Raw genomic sequence first — 9241 nt, 5'->3', positions numbered from 1 at the left:
ACAGAGCAGCCATGGAATGCAAATCTCCTCTGAAAATTTTACAGTTAAACGCAGTATGTACCATGCTACCTTTTGTATTAAAAGTACCAAGACTTCGGGCCCCCCGAGAAGAGCTCGGGGACTGCCCTCTTTTATCTATATGATAAGAATTATGCCTTCGAGTATATTACTCTTTGATATGCCGCTTGGCACCGGGTTCGACTAGTCGGCCCGGGGACTTGCCGCCCTGCGCTATGAAATGCTTCCTGCAGCCGGACAAGTAGTGTGTGGCGCCTAAGCTGTCTCTTGTCAGAAGCCGCAGCTCACAGAGCGACTGTCTGGTGGGCAGGAGTAAGGAAGAATGGGCGTCCACATGAAAAATGGCTAAGGACTGAAGGCATAAACATAGCTTAAGGCCGGCTTCCAGCCTTTTTTCGCAAAACCAACTCTTGAACAGTCGGCTTGCCGCCTTCTATCCAACTTGCTAAACAACTCTAAAAACGGCTAAGTACTTGCCTTCCCAAAGTGACCAAGAATTTGATCCAGCAGTAGTCCGCAGAGCGGCTGTCCGACTAACAAAGACGGCAACTGAGGGAAGGCAGCAAAGGAAAAAGCCAAAAGAGCAATGAGCAAGAAAAGATAGAAGTCGGATGAATATTTACGTAACAAAGGCCCTTGGCCGAATCTTCGAGCAGAATTTCAAAATGCACCCCGCAGGTGGAATTGTGCGAATAAACAAGTTCTTCAAAGACTACTAAACAGATAAAACAAAGATAAGGTGGCCACCTAGGAGGCGGCAGAGGGGTTCGGAGGATCGGAGGAGACGGCGGTGTTGGATGTTGGGGCGGCCGGCTGGGCGGTCTCGGCTTGATCACCTCCGGTGGCAGTCGACTCGGGCGGGCAAGGCTCGTTCCTGGAGCCACGGTCGAGCTGAGGCTGGCCGTCCGCTCCGTCTTCCGGTGCCTCCATCTCGCTTCCTTCCTCCGCCTCGTCTTCCTCCTCGACGCTGGAGCCGATCACCACCGCCGAGTCCTCGCCGTAGTCTGGGTTCATCCCAAACCACTGCAGCGGTACCTCCCCGCTGTCTTCAGCCCGCTCGGGGATAAAGATGCTGGTGTCGGTGTACTCGGCGATCGCCGCCGTGCGCTTGACAAGGGCGTCTTCCGCGGCTACCAGCTCCGGCTGGGCCTCTGACCGGAGTGTGGCTAGCCGGTCTAGGTCCAGCCCCGGATACCATGCCTTGACAAATTCCAAGGCTCGGTGCGCTCCAGCCCGGGCCGAGGAACCTTTACAGGCCTCAAGACGGCCAGCCGCGACCTTCAGCCAGTCGGCAGTCCGACTGGGGGTGCGTGGAGCCTGCACGTCTGGCCACAGGGCGGCGATCGCTTGGGCGCCGACACGTTGAAGCCGGCGCAGCATCCGGTGGGCCGGCCGCAGACGAGCCCCAATGCTCAGAATATGCTTGTCAAGGGTCCGGGGGGCGTCGCCGGCGATCTCCGCACCATCTGCCCTCCGCTCCTCGCGGTCAGCCTCGATAGCTTGAATGGCAGCCTGCGAGTGGATGGGGAAGAAGTCTGCCAAGACGGAAAGAATGAAGAACAAGTCAAAAAACCAGGAGTCGGCTCGACCTATAGTCGGCGCCTTGAAGAAGAAAAGCAAAGAATCTCACCGTCGACGAGGTCCTCGATCTCGTGGAAGCCGGAGGCCAGCATTGCCTCCTTGTCAGTCCAGGAGGAGCGCTCGCTCGCAAACTCGGCCAGGAGGGCGGCCTCCTCTTCTTCCGCCTCCTTCTGCGTCTTCTTAAGCAGCTCCTTCTGCTCTGCCAATTGTGCGGCCAGCAGATCGTGCTCTGCGGCGAGCTTGCTGCACTCCTCCCCCTTGGCGCGCAACGTGGTGTTGGCTTCGCTCAGCTACTGTTGAAGAGTGGCGTTGGCCTCTGAGGAGAAAGAAGAAAGAAGGCGTTAAGTCATCAACAAAGAAGGTCGCCGGGGAGATCCGGCCCGACTGCTCAGCAGTCGGCCCGAATCTCGGGGACTACAGCCCGCGGGTGTGCCAGCACGGCCCCGCAAAGAAGAAAAATGACTCACTCCGGCTCTCCGACAAGTCGGCGGTCCGCTTGCCCAGCTCTTCAACTTTGCAGTTGAAGGCGGTGACACGGAGGTTGTGATAGTCCTGCGACATGTATTTCAGACAAAAGTTAGTACCCGGAACTCACCAATTGGAGTTCCGGGCCGCCTTCTAAGCAGCCAGCCTGAAACTCGGGGACTACACCCAGTGGGTGCGCTGGCGTGCCCCCACAAAGAGGAACAAGAAAACAAAGACAAAGGAGAAAGCATACCCGGATGGCTGCCCGCGACGCCAGGTGCACCTTGGTGCAGTTTTGGATAGCGTCGCTCTCAGCTCGCTGCTTTGTCTGGACATCCAGAAGCGCCTGGTTCAGCGGGCCCGTGCTGCCTCCTCGCACCCACCCAATGGGCGCGGTGCTCCTCGCTTTGGCATCTGGGATCGTCGAGCTAGCAGTGCCGGTCTCCAAGGGGCGTGGCGCCGAAGTCGCCTTCTCAAGACGGCGGCACGTTGGCGAGCCTACTTGAAGGAGTAGCCTTGCCACGGCCTCGTCTTCAGTCGGCGGCAAGGGCGGGTCCGCCGGCTGTTTGCCTTGCGCGCTCCTAGACGGCGGTGGGGGCGGCACGACCATGTCCGGCATGGAGGCGTCGCCGCCGCCTCTCTCCATGATCGGTAACTCACTGCCGGCTTCTCCTGACTGTCCTGTGAACTCCGGGGGCGGCGGCGCAGAGTTCAAAGGGGTGACTAACACCACCGACCCCCGGTGCGTGACTTCCTTAGCCTGCCACCTTGCCGCGACGGCGGCCTCGGCCTCCTCCAGCTTTTTCAGGGTAGAGGCCTCCGCCTTCTCCGCCCCCGCTTTCTCCCGGCGGGCGGCCTCTTTCTCCTCGCGCTTCTCCTGTGCGTTCCGCTCCGTCGCCTCCCGGAGGTCGGTGGCGGGGTTAATCCGCCAAGTAGTGGCAGACGTCTCCGCCGACCCCATAACGGAGGCGGCAGCAACCCTCTCAAGAGTGAGGGGAGCCCTCAAGTGAGGGAAGCATATGAAAGACTCAAACAAGATCAACAAAGAGAAAATAAAGATAAGGGACGGAGGCTCTTACGCAGAGACCAGCGGCGGCTTCTTCACTTCCTTGCGGAAGCGGTTGGCTTTCGCGGCCGCCTCTTCCTGCTTGGTCGCGGCGGCCGCTCCCTTAAACTTCTTCGACCGGCCACCAAGTGTACTCGGCCCGGCCCGGCGCTTCTTTGCGCCGCCTTAAGCGTCCAAGACTGTGCAGGAACTCGCGCTTGGCTGGCCAGCCTTTGGCTCGTGACGCGGGGCGACTTCCCCCTCAGCATCGTCATCAGACCAGTCGGCGAAAGTGGCCGTTGGCCTGGAGCCGCCTGCTTCTCCTCCTCCCCCCTCATCATCGGCCTCCATGGCCGCCGCCCCCATGTCAGGATCGTCGACGTCGCTCTCCGCCCAATCGGGGACCAACTGACGAGCCGGCCCCGTGGTGCCGGCCGAAGGAGGGACGAGAGGGTTCTGATTCAAAACAAAAACGGTCAAACTGGACAAGTCAGACTCGGCAACAAAAGAAACAAAAGAAGGAAGACGACTTACAATAGGCGGGGGGTTGGCGCGTGAGTGCGGCTCCTTGCCGAACCGCCAATCCACCGAGAGACCGCAGTTCACGATGTAGTTCACCGTGTCCGCCACCTCCGCGTGGGGCATGTCCTTGGAGCACATCCGACTCGGGTCCCGATGACCGCTCATCTGGCAGATCAGGTGAGGTCGGCCTTGGAGTGGGAGAACTCGGCGAGCCACGAAGGCGGCCAGCAAGTCGGCCCCGGTTAAACCCTCCGACTGCGTCAGCACTCGGAGTCGCGCGATGGCGGCGGCACCAGCAGGAGACAACGTCCTGGCTCGGTGTGACCAGCTGGGGAGCCTTCCAGCCGGCGCGCCGGCTTCATAAGTTGCCAGGTTGACCCAGTCGCCTTCTGGGGCGACGTTCTCCACATAGAAGTAGGACCGCTGCCACATCTCCGCATCGCGATAAACGCACCGCACTGGGCCGGCACGCCGGTGACGTGTGTGCCGAGCTTGGACTGTAAGAACTCACCCCAGAGCTCGATGGTGGGGAGACGCCGAGGAAGCCTTCGCATAGGGTGACGAGGGCAGCCAGCAGCACCACCGTGTTCGGAGTAAGGTGGTGCGGCTGGAGCCCGTGGAACTCCAAGAAGGAGTGGAAGAAGCCGCTCACCGGCAGCCCCAGGCCGCGCATAAGGTGCAAGCGGAATATGACCCGCTCGCCCTCCTCCGGCGCCGGCGATATTTCCCCCTCCGGCGCGAGGCGGACCCGCACTAAGCCCCTGCCGGGCAGCCGCTGTGTCTTGCGGAGGATCTCGATGTCGTCTCATTGACCTCGGAGCCGTCCCACACTCCAGAGCGCACAGCAGGAGGCGCGGCGGCGGAGGAAGAGCTCATCGCTGCGGGCGTGGTGTGGTCCGGAGCAGCAGCGGCGAGAGGAAGAAGAAGCAAGAAGGAGCGAAAGGGAGTAGGGAGGATGGGCGCGCGTGCTTCGCCGCCCCCTCCCCCCGCCTACTTGTAGGCTCGTGGGCCGAGAAGCCGAGGGGGCAGTCATGGGATTAACTGCGCCCAGGACCACATGACCCCCACGATTTACCACATGAAGTTACTGTGTGCAATAACCGCACGAGAACCCCAACCGTCCGCACGGCCACAACGGATCCGTTCACATGCTGAGGCGCGGTAGTGGCGGGCCCCGCCCATAGGCCTGCCCCGTCGCGCGCGTGGGTGGGCAGACTAGCTCAGCCACGTGGCGCCTTGCGACGGGTCCACAACGGGCGGCAACCCGGAGACTTATCAGGCACGCCGCCTGGACTCCGCCGCGTTGTTCAAACTTTTTTAGGGGCAAGTCGGCCTTAAGCAAGTCTGGCTCCAACTAGTCGGCTTGACAGAAGACGGCTAGCGAGGCCTAGATCCAACAGCCGGAAAGAAGAAACTGTTGAGGCTCCTCGACATATCGCCCTCGGCGCCTCACCAGCTTCGGGAACTACTGTCGGAGTAATGGGCCACGGGTAGGCTAACCCAGGCCCAGAACCTTTCAAGACATCGGGGCAGGCTGCACCCCTCAAGACCCCAGAACGAAGAGCTACCTTCTGGGAGTCGGCTGCGAGGCAGCAGACTGCCCACTCCTGGCCCAGTCCCGAGGACGACTTCAGGATGAGCCGACTCCTGACTGGCGACTTCCAGAGAAGCCGGCCATGGGGAGTCGGCCCGCGTCGCCAACAACCCCCATGCCCTCCTAAAGAGGGACGGGACGGGGAGTGGCCACAGTAAGGTCCACTCCCACCCTTTTCCAAGGGCAGGCGTGGCCACAGTATGCCATACGCGCGGAGATCTCCGCCCGGCGCGACACTGTTGCCATGCCGGCCCTGACGTCAGCCCTAGTGCGCGGAGTCCTGTGCCCACGACGGCCTGCCGGTACGACCCAGGGACGACGGGTCCCACCAGTCGGCGGGCGTACGGAAGACGGCGAGAGCTCCACCAGCCGGCCCAATTGGGAGTCGGCCCCCAGGAGTCGGCCGGCCCCTCCCACGGGCCCCACGCGCCATTAACCAGACGCGACAGGGAGTGGCCACAGTGATCGCCCACCAGACGGCGGAGCTATCGCCACGACCCCATGACCAAGCCCGCTTCATTAGAGGCACGGCTACAGTAATCTACATCCGGGAAGACTCGCCCGCGGCGGACGCGGCCTGTCGGCTCCGTACCGAGCCAGTCGGTGGGGCCCACCAGTCGGCGGGCCCCAGGAGTCGGCGGATAAGACAGCGGCCAGAGAGACTGATGGCTGGTCCCGCGTCCAGCCGGATTACCATTGTACCCCTGGGGAGTAGGCCTATATAAACCCCCGGGGCACCCATGCAAAGGGTTGGAATCCATTAGCACTAGACCAGATCATATAGGAAGGAGAGAGCTAGCCTTGCCTTCTCCTACCTCCAGGAAACAGCTCATGGAGCAACCGTGTACACACTTTGCCATAGTGATCATGCGGAGACCCCGCAGAGCAGCAGTAGGGGTATTATCTCCACGGAGAGCCCCGAAGCTGGGTAAGATTCGCCGGCGTGCATGCCTTCGCCTTATCCCGTTTCCAGGCACCGGCGACGTTCTACTCGCCCCCACCATGATAAGCCATCCTTTGGCATACGTCACACCCAACCCCCGACATCTATGATCTATGCACCTGCATCGTCACATGAGTCGATGATATGCAACATATATAGTTGAGCAACAGAAAGAGACAGACTTGGCAAAAATAAAACAACATATCATAAGCATAAATAACAAAGTTCATCGTACCCCGAAATGCCCTAACTAGAGTGATTTTCGCTAGTCGAGGAGGAGGACGGTTTAATTACATCACAAATAAAGTTTCACCGTGCATAACTCAAAGTTTTGTCATACAGAAAGTATGGACTAAACGGACACATTGTCATATATCGACAATCACTCCAACATGTCGTTCCATCCATCCAAGTCAGGGAGATAGTCCTTGAGCTTAGTGAAAGGCTTCATGTTGAGACGCTGAGAGGCTATCCTTGTTCGGACGTCTTCCCGCGACATTTGTCCTTCTCCGTAGAACATCCCTGTTTTTCCGACGACCTCCTTCATGATGATTTGGGCAAGTTCGCATTGGATGTTATAGAACTCTGCTCAAAGTCGATGATCCTCGATATCTCCTATGTCCTTTGCCCATTGCAGAATATGGGCATCGCCAGATCTAGGTGAAATGCGAAGGTTCTGGTGATCCCGTCTGTACTCCAGCATGTGGTGTAGGACATAGAATCCATCATTAAGAGAATCGTTCGGTTGCTGGATGCAGCAGAAGTCGGTCTTATGGCCGAAGGCGGCCCTGCCGCCCCTTGTCTTCTTGTCCCTGACCTCTCCACCCCTTGCTTGGTAGTAAAACATACCACTGTCGAGAACATCCTTGGTGTGGGTGTAATCCTTTTTGTGACTGTTCTTCGATGAGTCCAAGTAAAAGAGCATAGGAGAATCAGGGGTAGAGGATGATGAGGACGGTGCGCCCGCCGCTGCGCAAAATAAGTACACCTCAAATTAATTAGCCTCCACCGTGCAAATGAATGATTGAAATCGAAGGAAGGATAGCAGCGCGGATGACTTACACGGGATGATAAGGCGCGAGAATCGCCTCCTTGTCCTTATTGGCGAGCATGAAAGTGACGATGTAATCCCTCGCGTATTCACGGTGCTTTGTGCAGACTCCCAAGAAGCCCTCGTGCATGTAGTACGGGTCAGCGACATGGATATTAGATATCTGCTCAACCCCGATGATGTAGTTCATGTGCAAGGCATAAAGGCAGACAAACGTAAAATCTAGCTTCTTCACGTGAAACATGTCGAATATGTAATCGAATCGGAGGAAGAACTTATCCGTGGGGAAGCTATCAACGTACGACATTTGCCGCGGAACGTTAACCACGTAGAGTGGGTATCCTGGATCTTTCAAGGCGATGAGGCCTTTCTCTACCCGCAGCACATCGTCATGAAGTCTCCTTAGATCGCCGAATCTGGCCCGTAGCGCTGTTGCAGGTAGGATTGGTTGACCGGGGATATGCCATTTATCCGCATCGGGGATATCTATACGGTCCTGAAGCCGAGGCTGCTGAGGCGGCTGGATCATAGAATCAGCTTTTTTGCCTTTCCTCGCTCTCTTCCTAGACTTCTTTACTACCGGAAGGTCGTCCATAATATGTTGAGACGGCAATTCAGGCACCGACTCATGACGCTCAAACCCTGAGGAGGCGCCAGTATAGACATACTGTTCAGCGCCATCGTCGTCCTCATCCTCATCCATGGCGACGTCATCAGCGACTAATGGAGCCTCCTCCTTACCCCGTCCGCTATCACCCAACCCGACACCTGATGCTAATTGGGTAGGTGGGGTGTTGATGTTCATACCTTGCTGAGGCTGCGTGCTTGTGGGTGTGCTCCCGGCCGCCTCCAAACGAAGCAGACTCTTTGGCCACAACAGCACCCACCCACTGCAACAATCACCAAGCCTCCGCGATGTCTCGCCGTCATCCCCCGCTAGTATTGGAGGAGGCAAATTCTCGTGGCCTGGTTTGACACTGGCCATGGAAACCTTTAAGACGTTCGGGGGGATCGGCCGGCTGTGGAACAATGGTTCCTTCGGCTTCATTATCGTCGCCTTCCCCACGTCCACCTTTTGGTCGCCGATGGTGTACAATATGGTGCACGGGGTTTCGTCGGCCTGCAAAGAAATGTCTGCGACGTGAGACATCTGAAAGGCAACAAAAACGGGAGATTATACATTTATATTGAAGGGGGCCGGTGTGACAGATACTATGAGGGCGTCGAGCTCAGCCAAAGGTGAAGCACCACCGAGCACGTCCGGTGCGGGAGCCGGTGCAGGAGCAGGTGCTGGTGCAACGCTAGTCGAGCTGCTCCCCAAGAAGTCGGCAAGGGGAAAGTCCTCTGCATTTTTTTCTGGATTTTGCCTTGTCCAAGTGATAACGCCCATCACCAAGGAATTAGACAAATCTGCAACCACCTGTTTTGCGGCAGCTACCGCTGTGGCGACTGTTTGAGATGATTTCTTCTCAACCGCAATCTCAACCTTCTTGTCGATGTTTTCTTCAGTTAACCTCCGTCTCTCCTCCATGGTCTCACGGTAGTACTTCTTCCATGTGGCGTCGTCTCCGACCCCGTGCACGCGTCCATATGACGGTTGCGTATCCACCGGTTGTCGTTTCAATATGTTTAACACCCGGTTGAATGGAGTGTCCCACTTGGGCCTCGCCAATGCCTCAGACGGCGAGTCGCTTTCAGCCGCAATCTGGTGCTGCTCTCTCTGCAAAAGGCACAAGGATTGTTTACAAATATGACTAACGTGCGCAGTCGAATTGATTAGAAACTAAAATTACCAGCAGTCTCATGAACTCCGTAATGACCGGTGTTGTCTCGTAAACCTTGTTCACTGGGTCCCAACGGTGCCGGGCCCTGAGGACGTCACGCTCCTGCGGGACGGTGAAATCCGCCAAGGGGTCTGGGATGCCAAGACTCGCGGCTTCCGCGTCCTCCTTGGCCCATTTGGACCTCTTTCCGCCGTAACCACGGCTTCCGAGGTGGTGGCTCCCAATGTTCCTCTCTTGA

Source organism: Triticum urartu, chromosome 2, assembly GCF_003073215.2.
Source record: "Triticum urartu cultivar G1812 chromosome 2, Tu2.1, whole genome shotgun sequence".
Lineage (NCBI taxonomy): Eukaryota > Viridiplantae > Streptophyta > Magnoliopsida > Poales > Poaceae > Triticum > Triticum urartu.
Note: the sequence above shows the minus strand (reverse complement) of the source record.